At 43.5% G+C, this 24,230-nt stretch overlaps 1 long non-coding RNA gene across 1 annotated transcript in view; it reads right to left on the reverse strand.

Moving 5' to 3' along the window:
• LOC144827612 (uncharacterized) overlaps positions 1 to 24,230 on the reverse strand; it is an 81,051-nt gene that overhangs the window by 42,516 nt on the left and 14,305 nt on the right. Inside the window, exon 2 of the long non-coding RNA XR_013610268.1 lies at positions 14,997 to 15,127. This is a non-coding gene — a long non-coding RNA (uncharacterized LOC144827612). The remainder of the gene's footprint in view (positions 1 to 14,996; positions 15,128 to 24,230) is intronic.

The raw sequence follows: 24,230 nt of genomic DNA on the forward strand, positions 1-24,230 counted from the left end.
GATGGCAAAGCTTTCACAAAATCCTGAAGAAAAAAGTCAATGTACAAGGTAACATTTTCCAACAACCCACCCCTGGCAGATATGATTGGTCTGCTGGGGGGTTTCTCAAGGTTCTTATGAACCTTAGGGATCAAGTAGAAAACAGGCATCACAGGAAAATACTTCTTAAGAAATCTAAATTCATCCAGGCTTAACAAACCTGCGCTCCTTCAACCCGTCAGCAGTGTATGGAACTCTGCCTGAACTCGCCTGACGGTAACCAAATCGCAGCGTTTTGTAACACAATACATCATTTAGTTGGAGGTGAGCTTGCTCCAAATATATAGAACGTGGCCAAAGCACGACATTTCCCCTTTGTCGGCTTGGCGAACGATGAGAGTATTATCTGCCTGCAATTTCTTGACCAAGTTATTATAATGGTTGTTGTGAGCCCCAAACTTAAATTTCTCCTTTAAAGTTGTAATATGGAGCTTTTTGATCCCTGCTTTTGTAAATTCGTGAAAAATGTCAATGTGGTCATACAACATGAGCTGTGTAAAAGTTGATTTGGGTTTAAAGTATATATGCCCTGGCAAATCCACAACCAAATGGTCATCCGGTGATCCTGTGATCAGAGCTTCATTGTGTAATGCTATTAAATCTTGAAAAAGTTCCAAATCTTTGGCAACCAACCCCGAAGAGTTTGGTCTAAAGGGGTCTCCTGTATTTATGATTCATAATTTTAATAGTTCATATATGGCTGTAACACACACAAATAGTAAAACACACAACAAAAAGAAGAACGTGACTTTGGTGAAGCGAGTGACAAAGTCCAGATGTGCTTATAGAAGTTAACCAAAATATACATATGTGTGTGTGTGTATATATATATATCCGCCGAATATACAGTGAACAAGAACAATGGCAAAGTAACAGCAAACATACAATAGAAAGATTTGTGAAGGGAAAATATCCCATACAAGCAGTAAGAAAAAGCTGGGAAAGAGCAAACAGAAAAACATGTGAAGAATGTTTAAAACGGAAAAACAACAACGAAGATTCAGAACATGGAAAAATCAGAATGATTATGGACTTCTCTCAAGAAAGCACTCAAATTGGAAAAATCTTAAGAAAAAATTGGAAATTACTCCAATTGGATTGCACTGTCAGAGAGATTATGGGAAATCATCCAATCATAACATACAGATGCGCAAAAAACTTGAAAGACCACATGATACACAGTCATTTTCAAAAGAACAGACAGGATGACTGGTTAACAATCAAGGGTTTCATAAAATGCCATGGATGCAAGATGTGTCAAATTGCTAAACCGATGAAAGAAATAACGTTAGCAAACAAAAAGAAATGGCAAATCAGACAATGTATCACTTGCAAGACACCATTTACAGTCTATATAGTGGAATGCCCATGCCCCTTATTGTATGTGGGAAGTACCACAGTGGAACTAAAAAACAGAATCCTGCAACATATGAGGGCAACGATACACAAAGATTGGTCCAATGCCATATCTAAACATATGGAACAATTCCATCAGGGAGATTGGCAAAAGATGAGATTTTATGGCATCCAAACAATCCCAAAAGGGGAACATGGAGGCGATCGTGAAAGAAAATTGAGACAAACAGAATCAAGATTCATACTCAACCTGAGAACGCTGCATCCTTCTGGTATGAATCAGTCGGAAGAATGATATGTCCACTTGTAAAGATCATGAGAGACAGTGGAGAACTGAATATTGCTGGACCTGTTGTTCGGCAAATAACGATATCAAAAACAAACAATGTATTAAAAAAAACTATTTTAGCCTATTGGAAGGCAGCAAATAATTATGGAATATAAATGTCGTCCGAACCGGGAACGAAAAGAAAGGAAAAACAAGCATAAATCGGCTTGCTTTCGGGAAATCTGGTCAACGGAGTTGGGAAACCGCACCATTGTTTCAAATCAGAAACGGGCGGCAAAATTGTACTACTTGTGAGTTGATCAGAGGTACCGACCAAAAAACAGACAAATCTCTTGTAACAAAGATACACGATTAAAAAAAAGGGGCAAATAGAACATCACTAATATGGAACAACGTGAAGCAAAAAGAACTGCACGAGTAACAGAATAGTTTGACAAAAGTAATGTGGACAAAAGGACTAATGCAGCGGCTCCAACAGGAAAGATGGATGCCAGAAGTAAATTGGAAATATGGGAAAAATTAAGCCGTAAAGAAATCAATAAATCATGGGAACTTATCACCTTAAAAAACATATCTGGAGGCAAAACTCGTTCCAAGGGGGCTTCGCATAATGCTTATGCCCAACAACCAGGACGCAACGAATGAATTATTGCAGGATTGGGGTGAATTCGTGCTAAACTCTTCGTTGGGCTTATTTGAAATCTTGACAAAACACATTGAAATATCATTAGAAAAACTTAAAGATCCATTAAAGGAAACGGAAAAGGAGCTTTCAACAATGAAGTTGACATCAGAATTAATCAAATTCAAAGAGGAATTGGAGGCTGACATAGAGAAACATGAGGAAATTGTAATGGACAGGAAACATTCTAAATTTATAAGAGACACGAATGACTACGCGGAAGGTCGTATTTTCACCTTCGCAAGAAAATTCGATGGATTAAAGGAACAGATGGCATGGGCAAGTATGTCAAGTGTATAGAGCTCGGCGTCATCATTGGGATCTACGGAAAAAGTGGAAGGAAATGAAGCTGACGGCAGCAGAAGGATGTCTTTTTTAGGGGACATGCGCCTCATGTTGCAACAGAAGTATTGGGAACAGAATCGCCTACCCCCAAAATTTCAACCACGAAGAGGAAGAGGAAGGGGCAGGCAAGGGCACGGGAAAAACACAACAGAAGAGGCAAAAGGAGCAAGTGGTGGAACCGAGAGAACGGGGGTAGAAACGAGGAATATGCGACGGAGGAGGAAGTAATGTCGGATGAGTTACAGGTGATTAACTTATCCAATAGACAATTAAACAACACAGAAATATCCCTTTTGAAAAGAGGAATAAACTTTTGCCCGAAAAGTCACATGAATCTAGCTCAGGTCAGGATTGACCTCTATCTCTATGTCAGAAAGATCAAACTAGCAAAAGCCTTCAAAGAACAAACTCTAAAAGAGAAATCAAAAAATCAATTGGAACTTGCGGAAAGCAACCTACAATTAAGAGATGCACAAGGGTTTCTAACCCTTATGAACATTGATCAAGATTCAACACAAGAACTCACAGTAAGTCAAAGTGTAAACCAACGAGGAGCCGGTCTAAGCGGTAAAAAGGTAAAATCCAAATTTTACCCTCAACTGGGACCAGGGAATAAAGTAGACCTATTGCAAGAGTCTGTGATACAAGATCTTTACAAACTCAAGTGGAATCATGACCAAGATAACTTAACCAAGGCAGAACGAGTGGTGCTAAAAAATCTATCAGAGGACGACAAAATCGAAATAAAAATCGCCGACAAAGGCGGAAATGTGATAATCATGGATCGGAGCTCATACATGATAGAAGCTCATCGACAACTCAGAGATACACAATTTTATGAAAAACTAAAGAAAAATCCTACAATGGAAATAAAAAATAAAATTGACACAAAACTATCTGTATGGGTGACAAATGGCCTCATTGATGAAACGGAGAAAAAATTCTTAACGGTAACACATCCAACAATGGCGACTATGTATTTCTTACCCAAAATACATAAAGACCAAAAAGAAAACCCCGGGAATACCTATTGTATCCGCTAAAGGATCATTACTAGAACCAATGGCCGAATATATAGACTATTTTTTTAAACCTTTTGTAGAGAATTAGAACTCATACATTCAAGATACGAGTGACCTGTTACGAATCCTACAAAACACACCGTGGCAAGACTCATATCATCTCTTTGCAATGGATGTAATTGGTTTATATACCAATGTAGACAATGAGATGGGCAAACAGGCATGCAATTTCTTCTTGGAGGAGAGAAGTTTAGAATACAGCAACCACAACAAAATGCTGTTGGAAATTATTTCGACCTGCCTAGAGGATAATATCTTCACATTTGGGGAGGAAATTTTCAGACAACGTAGCGGAACGGCGATGGGATTTTCCTTCAGTCCTAGTTACGCGTGCTTAACTATGGGCTGGTGGGAACAAGGAAAAGCATGGAACTCAGCAAATGAATTGGCGGTGAATAAAATCATCAGTTGGAAGAGATTTATCGACGATCTGCTGATAATCTGGGATGGCACAGAGGGTGAATTTGAAGAGTTTTTCAAAATAATGAACAACAGCACCACAAACTTAGAATTCACCTACACTATCAGTAAGGAAAAAATTATTTTTCTAGATACAGAAATTTACATTAAGGATCATCAAGTCCATACCACATTGCATAGAAAAGTAACCTCAACAAATGCCACCCTAGAAGCAACCAGCTTTCACCAAAAAACATTGTTGAACAGTATACCTTATGGTGAATTCCTAAGAATCCGCCAAATATGCAGTGAAGAAGAACAATGACAAAGTAACAGCAAACATACAATAGAAAGATTTGTGAAGAGAAAATATCCCATAAAAGCAGTAAGAAAATGCTGGGAAAGAGCAAACAGAAAAATACGTGAAGAATGTTTAAAACGGAAAAACAACAACGAAGATTCAGAACATGGAAAAATCAGAATGATTATGGACTTCTCTCAAGAAAGCACTCAAATTGGAAAAATCTTAAGAAAAAATTGGAAATTACTCCAATTGGATTGCACTGTCAAAGAGATTATGGGAAATCATCAAATTATAACATACAGACGCGCAAAAAACTTGAAAGACCACATGATACACAGTCATTTTTAAAAGAAGAGACAGGATGACTGGTTAAAAACCAAGGGTTTCGTAAAATGCCATGGATGCAAGATGTGTCAAATTGCTAAACCGATGAAAGAAATAACGTTAGCAAACAAAAAGAAATGGCAAATCAGACAATGTATCACTTGCAAGACACCATTTACAGTCTATATAGTGGAATGCCCATGCCCCTTATTGTATGTGGGAAGTACCACAGTGGAACTAAAAAACAGAATGCTGCAACATATGAGGGCAATGATACACAAAGACTGGTCCAATGCCATATCTAAACATATGGAACAATTCCATCAGGGAGATTGGAAAAAGATGAGATTTTATGGCATCCAAACAATCCCAAAAGGGGAACGTGGAGGCGATCGGGAAAGAAAATTGAGACAAACAGAATCAAGATTCATACTCAACCTGAGAACGCTGCATCCTTATGGTATGAATCAGTCAGAAGAATTATATGTCCACTTGTAAAGATCATGAGAGACAGTGGAGAACTGAATATTGGTGGACCTGTTGTTCGGCAAATAACGATATCAAAAACAAACAATGTATTAAACAAAACTATTTCAGCCTATTGGAAGACAGCTAATAATTATGGAATATAAATGGCGTCCGAACCGGGAACGAAAAGAAAGGAAAAACAAGCATAAAGTTGAAGAAACTAAGAAAAACAAATCTTTACTTTTGTCTAAAGAAACTACGAAGACCAGAATCCTTTGAATAAAAACATGTGACAGGAAATGATCACAGAGAAGAAAACATTTAAAATTACAATGGGTGGAGCAACCCATTGATCGTGAGCAAGGTGGAGAGACACCGAAACGCGTAGATCAAATGTGCTGTTAGCCCCTGTAATTAAAAATAAAAATAGATTTGTGAACTGAAATTTGGGTGTGCGACCCGTTTTTTCCCCTGGCGGGGGATAGTTGGAGAACATATATATATATATATATATATATATATATATATATTACCTACTGGCGGTCGCCAGTAGGTATATATAGTTAGGATTTTTTCTCTATGGGTTTTTTGAAAATTCTATGTCTAATAACTTTGGCGTTTGTGGACGGAATTGGCTGAAATTTTCAGGAAAATGGCACATTTTGTTTCTGAGCAGCCCTTGAAAATTTGGGGGGGGTTCGTCCAGTGGGGGCCGAGAAAAAAGGGGGGTCCCAAAACGTGTTTTTAACATTGAGTTTTCCATAGGGCGGTTGGCCTCACTTTTAGCCCGAACGGCTGAATGGATTTGCACGAAACTTGGCAAAATTGTAGGGACTGGTAGCCCGATGTGCCTTTTGTAGGTCTCAATATATGTGCTCCAGTGGATTTTGAGAAATTAACGTTTAAAAAAAGATATATATCTGTAACAGCGGACCGGGCAGCGCACTGGTTCGCGGACTTTTCGCGCAACGGAGCTTTGTGAAGCGAAGCTGATTGGTTCTCCGGCGTCTGTCAACATTCCAAACAGTCCGTAGCGGCCGCCATCTTGTCTCTCGGTAGGATCGAGAGACAAGAGGAGGTCAAAACAAAGGGGGAAATAACTATAAGGGGGCATAGTAGATCCTCGCTGACCCCCTAGGTTTGATGTGGAGGTTTTAAAAGGGCCCCGCGGGGCAAAAAAAAAAAATAATAATAATAATCGAACGGCTGAATGGATTTGCACGAAACTTGGCAAAATTGTAGGGACTGGTAGCCCGATGTGCCTTTGCTAGGTCTCAATATATGTGCTTCAGTGGATTTTGAGAAATTAACGTTCAAAAAAAGATATATATCTGTAACAGCGCACCGCTTCGCGTACTTTTCGCGTTACGGAGCTTTGCGAAGCGAAGCTGATTGGCTCTCCGGTGTCTGTAAACATTCCAAACAGTACGTAGCGGCCGCCATCTTGTCTCTCGGTAGGATCGAGAGACAAGAGGAGGCCAAAGCGAAGGGGCAAATGACCATAAGGGGGCATAGTAGATCCTCGCTGACCCCCTAGGTTTGATGTGGAGGTTTTAAAAGGGCCCCGCGGGGCAAAAAAAAAAAATAATAATAATAATCGAACGGCTGAATGGATTTGCACGAAACTTGGTAAAATATTAGGGACTGGTAGCCCGATGTGCCTTTGCTATGTCTCAATATATGTGCTTCAGTGCATTTTGAGAAATTAACGTTAAAAAACAAGATATATATCTGTAACAGCGCTCCGCTTCGCGGAGATAAAATTATATCTGTATTACCTAGCTGTTGCTAACACCAGTTAGCGACGGCTAGTAGGAGATAGCGACCATCTTGGGTCCCACTTTGCATGTGAGTGATATTTATCACTAATGACATGCAAAGTGGGCATGCCAAGATGTTAGCGACTGGAAACAGTCGCTAACATCGCTATCTCCTATTATCAACTTTTGGAAATATTCGAGATAAGCGCGAATATCTCCAAAAAGTAACAGCTGCCCTGAGCAGTTCTTAGCCATGTTATCCAATGGGAGGTGGATAACATGGCTAAGAGCATTAGCTCGGTAATGCATGAATATCGCGGAGTTTTCAGCGATATTAATGCATTGCGCTCGTTTTTTATCGTATTTGCGATAAACCTTGATAATAGCAAGGTTTATCTGCGATAATTTCTGACGGTAAAAAAATCTTTGCAATGCATCGTTAGGGATAAATATCGCTTAACTTTGGTAATATGCCCCAACGTCTGTTAACGTTCGATTCGAAGGAAATCAGGAATTGTTGAAAAACATTGTGTGCGCCATCTTGTCTTTTTTCAAATGCCACACTTTTGTCGTGCACGGCAGCCATTTTAGATGCCTTGACCAGACCCACTCTGTGCACGCTGTCGATCCTTAGCATGGCTCCCCACCCTCGCAAGCATCTCACCCAGGCAGTGGTCACCCCCGCTCTCTGTCTTATGCATGGGTAATAAACCTCCCCCCATCTGCGCTGCTCTTCCCTGAGAATCACACCCTGTGCCCGCCCGACACCTCCCTTTCGCCCTATTCACTACCGCACCCTCTGACACTCCTTTTCCTCTGTGTCCGATTGTCCAGGCCGGTCCTAGGCTATCAGCTAACCCTGCAGATGTAGTTTATGGCCACAGCTGTAAAGAATCACCCCTCTTCAAAGGAGTTATAGTAGATCAAGGCTCACACTCGATGAGATCCGTCACAGCAGAAGCGTTGCTATTATCTGAAAACCATCCTGTATTGTGATTGGGGAGGGGACCGAGCGTGAAGCGGAAGATTCCAGGGATGACTCTTTGTACATCAAAGTTTTTACAATTATGTGTCACATTAAAAATATATAGCACTCCGACAAAGTAGTAAGATTATAAAACTTTAATAATTTATAAATATATACAAGAAAACAAAAATAGTAATAACATATAAACATTTTTAGAGAAAAACAACGAAGTAGCGGTCGGCTGTGCGAATAGTCCCAACGCAGCACAACGTCCAGATTTCCGGCGTGGGGCGTCGCGGGGGGTGGGTCATCAGTAGCAAACTGTTGTGCGAATAGTTCCAAGGCAGCAGAACGCGCCGAAATCTAGATGACACGAAAGTGATGTCTAGTAAGTTGCCACCCAGCAAATAACGGCGTGGGGCATCGCGGGGGGTGGGTCATCAGTAGCAAACTGTTGTGCGAATAGTTCCAAGGCAGCAGAACGATGGCACCAAGGTGATGTCCAGTAAGTTGCCGCACTGGTTTTGGTATCCTACAATGCTGCTCCGAATAACGGCGTGGAGCGCCCCGGGGGAGGCGGCGTGAACGGGCCTCTCCAGGTGGAGTCTCATCTGTTTTAGTGGGGCGCCCCTTTACCGTTTCAGTTGCCATTCCGTCCGCTTTTGGTCCACTGTGTCAAAATCCGCCATTCAGCTGAGTTGCGCCCACTCTTGCGGTGCAGCGATAGGCGGCTGCCACAGGACTCTCAAAATGGCGGCAGGCTCTTTCCTTTTTGGGCGTGGTCCACTGAAATGGCCCTGGGACACCTTGGAAATCGGACGCTTGTCTGCTAGGTCTTGGACCCCATTCTCGAAAGCGTCCCCTCCGCCTTGAGAATTCATCAAAAGTTTTGGGGGCCCCGACTCCTGCAGGCTTCTGGTGGGGAGCGGCTGCCATGATTGCTCGCGGAATGACCACGACGGAGCTACGAGATGGTGGTGCTCTCATGCTGACGCCAGTTTAGTCTGAAACATCCAGAAACAAGGTGGGGCTTTCATCGTTTGGGGGAAAAAAAAAGTTTTCATCCAATGAAAAGTGTTGTTTTTAGGTCATATGATCAAGCCTTCCATCATTCGGAAACCAAAAGTAAAATGAACCAATGAAAAGTTTTATAAACAAGTCACATGACCTGTTATGCGGCATAGGGTATAAAATGCGGAGAAAATACGTTGGCACGTGAGGCGGCGTCAGTAGCGGACCGATGTGCGAATAGGCCGAAGGCAATACAACGCGCCAAGATCCGGATGGCACCGAGGTGGTGTCATAGTTGAGAGTTCTGAGCAGCGGTTGTAACACTGTCTGAAGCTTATTTGCAGCTGCTGCAGCTTCACTACGCGCCAAGATCCGGATGGCACCGAGGTGGTGTGTAGCAAGTTGCCGCACTGGTGTGGCCATCCTACAATGCTGAAAGTCGGCGTGGGGCGCCCCGTTGGCCTGTGAGTTTGCGTCAGTAGCGGACCGATGTGCGAATAGGCCGAAGGCAGCACAACGCGCCAAGATCCGGATGGCACCGAGGTGGTGTCTAGTAAGTTGTCGCACTTCTGTGGCCATCCTACAATGTTGAAAGTCGGCGTGGGGCGCCCCGTTGGCCTGTGAGATGGCGTCAGTAGCGGACCGATGTGCGAATAGGCCGAAGGCAGCACAACAATATTTTCTGACTGACACCACAAGGCGCTGAGATGCCAAGATCCGGATGGCACCGAGGTGATGTCTAAGTTGCGGACTGATGTGCGAATGGGGCCAAAGGCAGCGTAACAATATTTTTTGTATGGAAGATACCACTAGGCGTTGAGATGCCAAGATTCGGATGGCACTGAGGTGATGTCTAGCAAGTTGGTGTGGTCATCCTACAATGCTGAAACTCGGCGTGGGTCGCCCCATTAGCCTGTGAGATGGCGTCAGTAGCGGACCGATGTGCGAATAGGCCGAAGGCAGCACAACGCGCCAAGATCCGGATGTCACCGTGGTGGTTTCATAGTTGAGAGGCACTTCATCTGCAGTGGGGCGCCGAGATCCGGATGGCACCGAGGTGATGTCTAGCAAGTTGCTGTACTGGTGTGGTCATCCTACAATGCTGAAACTCGGCGTGGGTCGCCCCATTAGCCTGTGAGATGGCGTCAGTAGCGGACCGATGTGCGAATAGGCCGAAGGCAGCACAACGCGCCAAGATCCGGATGTCACCGTGGTGGTTTCATAGTTGAGAGGCACTTCATCTGCAGTGGGGCGCCGAGATCCGGATGGCACCGAGGTGATGTCTAGCAAGTTGCTGTACTGGTGTGGTCATCCTACAATGCTGAAACTCGGCGTGGATCGCCCCATTAGCCTGTGAGATGGCGTCAGTAGCGGACCGATGTGCGAATAGGCCGAAGGCAGCACAACGCGCCAAGATCCGGATGTCACCGTGGTGGTTTCATAGTTGAGAGGCACTTCATCTGCAGTGGGGCGCCGAGATCCGGATGGCACCGAGGTGATGTCTAGCAAGTTGCTGTACTGGTGTGGTCATCCTACAATGCTGAAACTCGGCGTGGGTCGCCCCATTAGCCTGTGAGATGGCGTCAGTAGCGGACCGATGTGCGAATAGGCCGAAGGCAGCACAACGCGCCAAGATCCGGATGTCACCGTGGTGGTTTCATAGTTGAGAGGCACTTCATCTGCAGTGGGGCGCCGAGATCCGGATGGCACCGAGGTGATGTCTAGCAAGTTGCTGTACTTGTGTGGTCATCCTACAATGCTGAAACTCAGCGTGGGTCGCCCCATTAGCCTGTGAGATGGCTGTTCTTTGGATTTGGGCCTGGTCCACCAAAATGGCCCTGGGACACCTTAGAACTCGGACGCTCGATTTTTTTTTCCTTTCCTGTACATGCAAAAAAAGGTAAATGCCCGGTACGTTACACGCTTCATCTGCCACGATGAACTCTCCAGAGGAACCGAAAAAAAATATAGTTGTGGTAACTATACCATGCATCGTCATATGGAGAGGTGGCACCAATTAATTATAGTGCTGCATAAAAGAGAGATTTGGAGGAGAACCCCTGACCTGCTAGTACATTCATCAAAGAAGTGGCACTGAGAGCTTCAGAGGCAAGGGAAACGGTCCCAAATATTTAGAAGAACTTTGGAAAGATTAAAATGACATGTTTAGATTGTGGCAAATTAATTTCATGTGGACAGATGAGTGTTACTCTAATAAATACAGCATATGAACATCATCATAGTCGATGGTTGGTAGAGACATTTTGACTATATCCTGGACCTGCCCGTCCTCGCCCAAAATGGTGCCAGAATAAATGGGACTCGTAACTCCTTGTTGTGTACTGGTTGCAGAACCTTGAAATCACGAGATACGTATGCAGTTTTGAAGCACATGGCGGGCGGGGACGAGAATTGATTGAATATTTCGACATCCCTATTGATATTAAGTTCTGATGTGTTATTGATTACTGTACTGTTGAAAGTTCGAATTAACGTCACCCATGGTACTTGCCCGCAAATGTATATCTAGATAATTTTATTGTAACTGGCCCTGTCGTATTTTAATTATAAAATGTACGTCCACCGATTCCGTAACTGTTAGACACCTTAGTTCTTGCAACCTAATGGCCCGCCCGTTACGTTCCTCTACAGTGTAAATGTCTATTCATCATATACGATTACAGTTTGCTCTGTGGCAGGCCCACGTGGTTATAGGCTCGTATTTGTATAATGAAATTTTCTCTATAAAGGTTTTTAAAAGAAAACATGGTAGTAGTATATACATTGGTAAAGTTTTTAATAATAGTGACTGTTTTAGAATCATTAAAAGGCAAGTGAAATAAAGCAGACCAATTACATGAAGGGTAAAAGGTATAATACGAAGGAACGCAGTAAAGATAAATGGTCAAGGGCTGTTGTGTTTTCTATTCCTGCAACATAAAGTGATCGATAAGAATCTCATATTCAGGCGTATCGGCGACTAAGACAGCAGGTCGACCCTCTTTTGCTCAACGGCTCCGTCATGGGACGAAGAAACGCTCTTTTTCTCGAAAAAAGAATATATTTTACTTGCAGGACAGTTGTAAAATTTCCGGGAAAGTACATTAGCCTGGAACATTATAACATATATTTAAGAAAAAATAATGTTCGGAAGTAATGAAAAGCGTAATTTTTAGGTCATATGACCAAGCCTTTCATCATTACAATAAGAAAAGTAAAATGAACCAATGAAAAGTTTTATTAACAAGTCACATGACTTGTTATGCTTACGTTACGCGCTGCGCGCCCCGGATGACTTCCGGATGCGCTAACGCGGCGCGTCATATGACGCATTACGCGACAACGCAGGTACAGAATATAGTCAAAATGTCTCCACCAACCAGCGGTCGGAACACAACCCCTTTCAGCAGGCTAAATAGTTCTGTTAAATGACAACAGAAGGGACAGGCAACAAGAACCATCAGTCAAAGAGGGGAGAGCTAGTTCTTCTCTACCGGGTTACATTGGGGCGCTACCGGAACTGATCGAATTGGTAGTCTACAGTGTTTCTGGATGTTTCAGACTGAAGCTGGGGTTAGCATGAGAGCAGCACCATTTCGTAGCTCCGTCGTGGTCATTCCGCAACCAATCATGGCAGCCGTTCTTTATCGTTATTTTGGGCGGGGTGGGTGGCGGAGCCGAGCTGTTTTGCAGCCATCATTGTGTGGAGTTCAGTTCATCTCACTAGTTTTGTATTTGTCATGAGGGGTTGTTCCTAATGTTTCTATTTTAGCGAGGTCAAAAAGAGATCCCATTAGTGGCCTACTGATTTTGCTCGATTCCTTTTCTTTTTTTTTTACACGATTTTTCGTTATCTGCAAAGACTAAACAGAGTATTGCGACTCTGTGTTTGTTTGTAAATAGAGAATGAACCAAAGAGAACTAATTCTAAAACAGTAAATACTTGGATAACAATCAATCAAATGGAGAGAGAAGCAGGCACGACGGATTACAATGGGGGCAAAGACCTGCGTTAACTACCTTTCACTATCTGCAAAGAGAGAGTACTCCTAATAGAAATGAGGGGGGGGGGCACCATTCAAAGCAGATCAGTGTGCATAAACACGAAAATGTTTTCACTTACCACGTACTTGACATTCGACAGCTTATGATATTTGCTATTAAAAAACCATTGAAATTCACTGAAAAAACCATAGGTTATAGACCATATATAGTTAGGAATTAGCATTTACAAAACCTTGAAAATTCACTGAAAAAACCATAGGTTATAGACCATATATAGTTAGGAATTAGCATTTAAAAAACCTTATTTTACTCACACAAAACCATTGAAATTCCATATATAGTTAGTTGCACTAACTATATATCGCGCACCTGCAATCCACTGCTGATCATGTCACATATTACATCATTCATGACATGGTCAGTGACATCACTGATGACATCACTGATGACATCTCAAATGACATCACTGATGACATCACTGATGACATCTCATTTGACATCATTCTTGTGCTAATACGATAAACCTCTTCAGACTCTAATATAACCTTAGATACACTCAGTGTATACAGACACTCACACACTTCCACTCATCCATGGAGTTACTCACACACCCAGTCAGTCATGCAAAGAAACAATCTCATCTCCATTTCTTCAAGTATACAGTTAAACACACCTTACTTATTGAAACATATACTAACACATATTTACTCTCTTATACAATCCCTGATACAAGTTCACAATGATCGATACAACCACTCACTCATTCGGTGGCTCTCATGCACAGTTATTTATATATGCCAACTCTCACATGTACTGTGTTTTACATATGTACTTACTATGACATGTAGCATTGAGATATCCATTCACTCATCAATACACTCATGCACACAGTCAACTGCCCATGTAGCTGTTTCCACATGCACTCTTGAACTCATACACCTAGTGAATAAACTGTTCACACATCTATGCATAGAGTCACACACCTTCCAGCCACCCCCACACAAACTCAATCTCCCATAGAAATACTTGGGCAAGCAATTAATAACACATATAGCCTCTCGTATAGCTAATGATCAACACATGCAGCAGTTTACAGAACAACAGACATAATGATGCACAAATTAAGACAGTTTAGTCACTAACCCATGCATTCAGTGAGACACATTTAATCACTCACTCATACAGTCAGTCACGCACCTACTAAATCCTTCATCCAGACACTTATACATCCACTCATTCTTCAATATGTAAGATATATTTTAACTTTACAGAAACATACAGTCACTGGATGTTGTCATCAGTGATGTCATCAGTGATGTCATTTGAGATGTCATCAGTGATGTCATCAGTGATGTCACTGACCATGTCATGAATGATGTAATATGTGACATGATCAGCAGTGGATTGCAGGTGCGCGATATATAGTTAGTGCAACTAACTATATATGGAATTTCAATGGTTTTGTGTGAGTAAAATAAGGTTTTTTAAATGCTAATTCCTAACTATATATGGTCTATAACCTATGGTTTTTTCAGTGAATATATATATATATATATATATATATATATATATATATGTATATATATATATATATATATATATATATATATATATATATATATATATATATATATATATATATATATATATATATATATATATATATATATATATATATATAAAGTAGGACTGTCCATCATAAAGTACATCAAGTTCTATCAACACCTTTTGGAATGCCTTCCTCTTGGTAAAGAGGTGAAGAGACTAGGGACATGAGCAGGTAGGAGTAGCATTTACGTTTCGACCCAAAATGTATGCTTGATTAAATAAACGTCACAGCGGGTCTTATTCAGGACTGGAGTATGAAGTGTGGACAGCTTATATAAGGGAAGGTAGTTAGGAATAAGTGGGTTATGTTAAGGCTGATCTAAGACTTAAGCAAAAAAAGGAATTAAGAGGACTCACCTATTCAAACTAACTCCGCCAAGCCTGGATGGAGTATGGGAGCATGTGAGAATAATTCATAACTCATGCAAAGAATAATTCTTGCTTAGCAGAGCCGCAGTTACTGACATCCACGAAGTAATGTATGAAAGCTACAAGGATCATGAGAAAAGAAATAATCAAATAATATACGGCACGGATTCATGTTAGATTAAATAAATTAGATGCTCTCAACCAGATTATGACTGACCAGTAGGGGAGAATGGGTGAGGGTGGTGGGGATGTTAAGTGTTGAAATATGTTCTACAAGTTAAACTGACAAAGAATATGTGGGGAATTACGTGGTCTGTAAATGGTAAATTAAGTAAATGATGTTCTTGTATACAACTGTAATGCGGTTAACTATAAATGCCAATAAAACTTTCTGAGAAAAAAAAATTAGATGCTCTCAATCACAGATTAAAGGGTGAAGCACTTACCATAAGGTAATTTCTTTGTAAAAATGCTTCAGTAGCTTGGGTATTTAGGAACTGAGGTTGTTTGGTGACCAAATTGATCAGTGATAAATCTAAAATGAGGACGAGAAGGAATTAACTAATACTCTTGGAGGAGTAGAAATGTTGCTCTTGGTTATAGAGTAAAAAGGCAGTAAACTAACTGATGGGCAATGATTTAATTGAGCAATAATGGGTAAAATGTCCCTGATTACTGACAATAAACAATTCCAACGTCCGGTTGGAATCTAAAGGAAAATGAGAACATAAAAACAATTACAGTTGCTGTAGAAAACCTCACTAAGGGGAAGTGTAAGACGAGAAAATGTATGGGCTGTCATAAGATATACAAATATATATAATATTGTCTACCTTATGGTGAACTTCCCGCAAACCTTTTGCCTTCTCACCCCCATTTTGCTGAATGAGTTTTTGTTGGCCCTAGGACGCTATGCACTTTATCACTGCTAACCTGTGCTAAAGTGCTTGTGCTCATCCCCTAAAACGTGGTAAAATTGGCTTACACCTGATTTGCATATCTAATTTAATTTTGATATCCCTAGTAAAGCGTAATACCATGTACCCAGGGTTGTAAATTAAATGCTACTAGTGGGCATGCAGCACTTAGTGTGCCACCCACTTAAGTAGCCCCTTATAAGATGTCTCAGGCCTGCAGCCTGTATGCAGTTTTAAACTGCCAATTCGGGTTGGCAAAGTAAAACTTTTGCCAAGCCTAAAATACCTTTTTTTAAACATACAAGTCACCTCTAGAGTAGGCCCTAAATAGCACTTAGGGCAGAAGCATTGTATTGAAAAATGTGGACATGTCTTACATGTCCTTGGAGTAAAAAAAACTCACAAATTAGTTTTTTACTACTGTGTGGCCTACATGGGTTACCTTATTATATTAAGTGATAACATTTGTTTGGGAACAAGTAGAAATATGAAGTTTGATGTACAAAGAATTGTGATTTAAAACCCTAATTCAGATGGCGATGCCATGAAGCAGAATGGAAGAATTCCATGGACATTGAGCAGACGATAAAATTGATCATATATCGGATTATGCAAATCAAGTTGCCTAGAGTTATTGAGGGAAGTGAAACAATTTCGTTATGGGCCAAAACATTAACTATTCCCCAGTTCAAAGACCTGAAGTGAACCCCCTAATAGTTTAGGGTTCGAAAGGGATCAACAAGATTTAGAACCACCAGAAAGATCTTTCTACCAGTAGCAACATCTTGAATTTGCAGGGAACCTTGTTTTATGGACGCTTTGATTGAATTTTGACTTCAGGTCCCTTTGGAAAGCCCAGTAAACTAGAGTGATGTAGCAACACCACTGGTGCTTCACTTCACCATTAGTGGGCCAATGCTAATTTAGCAAATTGTAGCGGTCTCTTTAGTGTCTGAACTGGGAATAGTTCTACTGTTTGTTTATTATGTGAATTTTGGTATTTTGTATTGAAATCTGTGTCATTCATGTATAGTTTAAAAAAAATCTATATGTACCTAAAGATGTCAAGAGTTTTGATGTATTTGACATACACTTAAACATTGATTCAGTTGAATGTCTTAAGGTCATACCAATAAAGAATTCAAAAAATGTGATTTGATCATGTTGATTGCGAGTTGTGACCAGTTATCAAATACGTTTTCATTAAGTGGAGTCAGTATTGGCTTTTACTTGTTGCATCTTTACTTTTAGAAAGTTGGCATTTTCTTGCCCTAGCCATTTGTTGCCTGCATTGTGTGTCCTGGGTCACATGACTAGGTGACGTTGGCCTTTGATATCCCTACCAAACAGCATCAGACTGTTTGTTGGAAGGATGACCCATCCTGATAAGATGTGTGTGGGCGGGGCTGTCATCCACCACACTTGCACTTCAATAGGGGCTGCCTCCTGCACTTACAAAGATCTTCGCACTAGGCTTTTGTCACCCTGAACATTTTGGGTTCTGGGCAGGGGAAGAAAAATAATTCCAGAACTAGATGTGGGGGAAAGTCTAGATGTTTCTCCCACTTTAAAGGTGTCACCAGGTACAAATAATCGACCCTGAGACCTACTTTTCAGTACACCCCTGGTTCAGTGGATACTACAGAACAAGGACTGTCCTGCTACCAGAGGACTGCCCTGCTTGAGGACTTCTCTGCTCTCTGAGAAGGATAGGTGGACCTGCCCCTTTCGTCCCAGGCAGAGTGACTCCAAGGGTCAGGTGGCTTACCTGCAACTGCCCAGATGAAATGCTGCCCTAGACCATCCAGGACCTGAAACTAGGCTTGCATGAGGCCAGCTGACCTCTGCTGGAGTGAACTCCTGATCCCCAAGTGGTGCCTTCCCATGTCCCGGACCCTTAGCTAGCTTCAGCTGAGCTCCTTCTGTGAAGGAAAGGATACATCTTGAAGTTTTAGGCTCTTCTACACCACGAACGGGCCAATTTGCGTCAAAATCATGCCGCCTGTGATGACCACCAACGGAAAGCTCTGGTGGGCCCGACTCTTTGCGCTACAGTGACCGTCAGAGATCACTGGTGATGCTAAATATGCACTTCTCCCTACAGCATTGACAGCCCAATGTGACCACCAACGCAAAGCTCCAGCAACAACTGCCTGCGATGTACAATATTATTTTCGAGCTACAGAAATGACTATCCATAGCACTCAGCCTGTTCTTCATGCTACGACGACGACCATCCTTGACACTTTGCCTGCTCCTGGTGGCCTCCTCTACTGCAAACTGGATTCTTCGTGCTGCACTTTGAGAAGGTAACTTTTTCAGAAGGACTAACCTGGTCTCTGTATTTGGCCCATGCTCTATTGCGGTCAGCCTGAACTTGTGACTTTTCCCCAGTCTAGCACCACCAGATGTCGGCAAGTGCCACGTTTAGACTTTATACTTACTTAAATCTTTGAAATTGCATATCTCCGGTTCTACTGATTGGATTTTTGTTGTTTTAAACTACAAGCCCCGGGGAGGTGGTCCCCGTGGCTTGGGGGGCCATGAGGCCCCCTCAATAATGAGGAAAGCCATGGGGATATGGTGGTCCCCAGGGCTTGGGGGGGCCTGCGAGCCCCCCCAGCCAATAATTTATGAAAGCTCCGGGGAGGCGGCAGTCCCCAGGGCTTGGAGGGGCCACCAAGGCCCCCCCATTAATGAGAAATCGCCGGGGAGGTGGCGGTCCCCAGTACTGCGGGGGGCCGCATGCCCCGGCGCATAATAAATTAGGCCCTGGGGAGGTGGCGGGCCCCGGGGTTGCTGGGGCCCGCAAGGCTCCCGCATATCAATAAAACATTGCCCCCGGGACCTGGCCCACCCTAGGGCTCAAAGAAACGAAGCGGGGGGCGTGCTAAATGTTTTTTAAAGAATTTTGGCCGTATTCGCGCAACCAGGGTAAATTCGGCTGAAAATATTTTTTAAAAATGCTTTTTTGGGCCTGGGGCTCCTTGTGGGACCCCTTGAGCAGGCCTAGGGGGTCAAGGTGTTTCTACCCTGCCCCCTTTTCTTGTTTTTTATCCTCTTAATTTTTTACTGTCTTGTGCATCGGTTTTATTGAGTCAAAAGATGGCTACCAACACCTCCTGGTTTTGAGTGTTGGCAGCCAATAACACTGAAGAACGTGCTCAGGAGGGTTCGCAAACCCTCCTTGGCCCTCAGATATATACATTTTTATTTTTTAATTTCTCAGGAACTACTGAATGGATTTACACAATTTAAAAAAAAAAGGTTGCTTTCTGAACCAAGATCTACCCTTTTGCCACATTTGGTGTAATTTATTTATTTATTTATTCAATTTATATAGCGCAATTATCACCAATAGGTCGCTAAGCGCTTATAGTGTAAAACTGATCAATGCAGAGGGAAAGTCACCCAGATCATACCAAACCCCAAGCTTCTCGGAAGAGGATCGTTTTTAGCTGACGACTAAAGGACAGTAAGTTTGGTTCTTTCCTCAGGCAGAGCGGTAATTTATTCCAGACTGCCGGTAAGGTGGTTGAAAAAGCACGTCCACCATAGGTAGTCATGCGATAGCGAGGACAGACCAAAAGTGACTCCTCAGATGAGCGCAGCGTTCTTTTTGGGAGATAGTGTATCAGCCTGTCTTTAATATATCTGGGGGCATTGCCATAGACTGCCTTATGCGCAATGCACATGCCCTTAAATATAATCCTTTGCCTAATTGGAAGCCAATGTAATTGGCATAGGAGAGGAGAGGCATGTGCTCTTCTAGACTTTCCAAAAATCAGTCTCGCAGCATCATTCATCACGATTTGTAGCCTTGAGAGTTGTTGCTGGGGGAGTCCTACATAAAGAGAGTTTCCATAGTCGAGACGACCAAGAATTGTTGCGGACACCACCGTTCTCAAGGTAGAAAAGGACAGCATCTGCGAGATTTTGCGCAATTGCCTAAGGAGGCCAACGCATGTACCCACCACCGACGACACCTGATTTTTCATTGACAGATTCCCATCAATGTGGATGCCCAGGCTTTTCACCACCGCAGCTGGTACCGGAGTCCTACCCAACTCCTTTGGCCAGAGGCAATCGTTCAGCAGCTTGTGTCTGAAGTTCCTACGGAAATTAACATGGGGAAAACGCATTTGAGACCCCCCTTTTTTCTCGGCCCCCATTTGACGAATCACTACGAAACTTTCAAGACAGGAGGAAACCTCGGTGAACCATTAGTTTGGAGGAATATGCAAAGATTTGTCAAACGGCGCCAAAGATATTGGCAAAAGAAAAAACATGTTTTGAATATATATATTCCTAGCTGCACCCGCCTGAAGAGTGAACGGCGCTTTGATGGGAGAGAGCGTCGCAGCAGCACTGCATTTCGCCGAGCACCGCCATACAGCGAGAAGGTACGAGTCCAGAAACAGCGAGCATCCAGCTTGTGGGGAGATGAACATATACCTCTCCCTTGTTCTATTTTCATCACGCTGCCTGGCTGGCGAGGGGTCTCCAGAAGGGCCGTCTGCACGACTAAGGATAACCCAGAACTTGCACACCATATGTGAGTAGATAACCCTTGCAGGACCACAAGTACCACAATGCACGGCGCCCATCCAGGGACGTGCTATGAACATAAAGAAGGGTACTTCCTGCTACTACCCTGCATAATCAATTCGTCTTCCTCTGAAGAAGAAGGCAGCCGCCTTCGAAACGCGTCAGGACACTTGACGAAGCAGGATAACCATTAAGAAACTTGTTCCTGGTTTTCCAGCCATTTGGCGACCTGCCGTGAAATAAAGCCTTATCTGCAAACCCCGGGAGTGTGGTTGGTGTTTCACACCTGAGCTGTCATATATTGGAAGGCTCCATCACCTTCCTAGCTGCACCCGCCTGAAGAGTGAACGGCGCTTTGATGGGAGAGAGCGTCGCAGCAGCACTGCATTTCGCCGAGCACCGCCATACAGCGAGAAGGTACGAGTCCAGAAACGGCGAGCATCCAGCTTGTGGGGAGATGAACATATACCTCTCCCTTGTTCTATTATCATCACGCTGCCTGGCTGGCGAGGGGTCTCCAGAAGGGCCGTCTGCACGACTAAGGATAACCCAGAACTTGCACACCATATGTGAGTAGATAACCCTTGCAGGACCACAAGTACCACAATGCACGGCGCCCATCCAGGGACGTGCTATGAACATAAAGAAGGGTACTTCCTGCTACTACCCTGCATAATCAATTCGTCTTCCTCTGAAGAAGAAGGCAGCCGCCTTCGAAACGCGTCAGGACACTTGACGAAGCAGGATAACCATTAAGAAACTTGTTCCTGGTTTTCCAGCCATTTGGCGACCTGCCGTGAAATAAAGCCTTATCTGCAAACCCCGTGAGTGTGGTTGGTGTTTCACACCTGAGCTGTCATATATTGGAAGGCTCCATCACCTTCCTAGCTGCACCCGCCTGAAGAGTGAACGGCGCTTTGATGGGAGAGAGCGTCGCAGCAGCACTGCATTTCGCCGAGCACCGCCATACAGCGAGAAGGTACGAGTCCAGAAACGGCGAGCATCCAGCTTGTGGGGAGACGAACATATACCTCTCCCTTGTTCTATTATCATCACGCTGCCTGGCTGGCGAGGGGTCTCCAGAAGGGCCGTCTGCACGACTAAGGATAACCCAGAACTTGCACACCATATGTGAGTAGATAACCCTTGCAGGACCACAAGTACCATAATGCACGGCGCCCATCCAGGGACGTGCTATGAACATAAAGAAGGGTACTTCCTGCTACTACCCGGCATAATCAATTCGTCTTCCTCTGAAGAAGAAGGCAGCCGCCTTCGAAACGCGTCAGGACACTTGACGAAGCAGGATAACCATTAAGAAACTTGTTCCTGGTTTTCCAGCCATTTGGCGACCTGACGTGAAATAAAGCCTTATCTGCAAACCCCGTGAGTGTGGTTGGTGTTTCACACCTGAGCTGTCATATATTGGAAGGCTCCATCACCTTCCTAGCTGCACCCGCCTGAAGAGTGAACGGCGCTTTGATGGGAGAGAGCGTCGCAGCAGCACTGCATTTCCCTGAGCACCGCCATACAGCGAGAAGGTACGAGTCCAGAAACGGCGAGCATCCAGCTTGTGGGGAGACGAACATATACTTCTCCCTTGTTCTATTATCATCACGCTGCCTGGCTGGCGAGGGGTCTCCAGAAGGGCCGTCTGCACGACTAAGGATAACCCAGAACTTGCACACCATATGTGAGTAGATAACCCTTGCAGGACCACAAGTACCACAATGCACGGCGCCCATCCAGGGACGTGCTATGAACATAAAGAAGGGTACTTCCTGCTAGTACCCTGCATAATCAATTCGTCTTCCTCTGAAGAAGAAGGCAGCCGCCTTCGAAACGCGTCAGGACACTTGACGAAGCAGGATAACCATTAAGAAACTTGTTCCTGGTTTTCCAGCCATTTGGCGACCTGCCGTGAAATAAAGCCTTATCTGCAAACCCCGTGAGTGTGGTTGGTGTTTCACACCTGAGCTGTCATATATTGGAAGGCTCCATCACCTTCCTAGCTGCACCCGCCTGAAGAGTGAACGGCGCTTTGATGGGAGAGAGCGTCGCAGCAGCACTGCATTTCGCCGAGCACCGCCATACAGCGAGAAGGTACGAGTCCAGAAACGGCGAGCATCCAGCTTGTGGGGAGACGAACATATACCTCTCCCTTGTTCTATTATCATCACGCTGCCTGGCTGGCGAGGGGTCTCCAGAAGGGCCGTCTGCACGACTAAGGATAACCCAGAACTTGCACACCATATGTGAGTAGATAACCCTTGCAGGACCACAAGTACCACAATGCACGGCGCCCATCCAGGGACGTGCTATGAACATAAAGAAGGGTACTTCCTGCTACTACCCTGCATAATCAATTCGTCTTCCTCTGAAGACGAAGGCAGCTGCCTTCGAAACGCGTCAGGACACTTGACGAAGCAGGATAACCATTAAGAAACTTGTTCCTGGTTTTCCAGCCATTTGGCGACCTGCCGTGAAATAAAGCCTTATCTGCAAACCCCGTGAGTGTGGTTGGTGTTTCACACCTGAGCTGTCATATATTGGAAAGCTCCATCACCTTCCTAGCTGCACCCGCCTGAAGAGTGAACGGCGCTTTGATGGGAGAGAGCGTCGCAGCAGCACTGCATTTCGCCGAGCACCGCCATACAGCGAGAAGGTACGAGTCCAGAAACGGCGAGCATCCAGCTTGTGGGGAGACGAACATATACCTCTCCCTTGTTCTATTATCATCACGCTGCCTGGCTGGCGAGGGGTCTCCAGAAGGGCCGTCTGCACGACTAAGGATAACCCAGAACTTGCACACCATATGTGAGTAGATAACCCTTGCAGGACCACAAGTACCACAATGCACGGCGCCCATCCAGGGACGTGCTATGCACATAAAGAAGGGTACTTCCTGCTACTACCCTGCATAATCAATTCGTCTTCCTCTGAAGAAGAAGGCAGCCGCCTTCGAAACGCGTCAGGACACTTGACGAAGCAGGATAACCATTAAGAAACTTGTTCCTGGTTTTCCAGCCATTTGGCGACCTGCCGTGAAATAAAGCCTTATCTGCAAACCCCGTGAGTGTGGTTGGTGTTTCACACCTGAGCTGTCATATATATTCACACCTGAGCTGTCATATATATATATATATACATATATATATACGGCTATATTAGGAATGTACAATAATTTCCAGTATTATGATTAAGATCTCCCATCTGTGCATATTTACCTATCTGTAGGTATGATATTATGCAGTGCATTCTTTGTGAATAGGAATGTGTGTATACTTTTTACCGTTCCAAGATGGCGCTTGTGCTAGCTGGGAGTGCTTTGGTCCTCTGTCGATGTCGACTGAGAGGTGTAACCTGTTCACATTGTGAAATATATAACATGTACCGGTTTTCAATGTGTAAATCACACACTGACGAAGGCTAAGAGCCGAAACGCGTCTGTGGCACGCTTGTGGTGAATAAAACTACTGTGTGAATCTGGTACCCCCCCGAGTGCTGTCTTTTCTTCCTTGGATTTGCAAGGTTGTTTGAGCGCAATATATATATATATATATATATATATATATATATATATATATATATATATATATATAATCGTTTTGCTTATTTTAAAAATACCTTACTACTTATTACATGGTAAAGGCAACTATATGGTAAAGCCATGCGTGGTAAAGGTTGTGTGGTAAATGTATGCATGGTAAAAGCATTCGTAATATCATACATTCTGTTGTGGGTGTCGTGGTGTGTT

Source organism: Lissotriton helveticus, chromosome 4_1, assembly GCF_964261635.1.
Source record: "Lissotriton helveticus chromosome 4_1, aLisHel1.1, whole genome shotgun sequence".
In the NCBI taxonomy this organism is placed as follows: domain Eukaryota; kingdom Metazoa; phylum Chordata; class Amphibia; order Caudata; family Salamandridae; genus Lissotriton; species Lissotriton helveticus.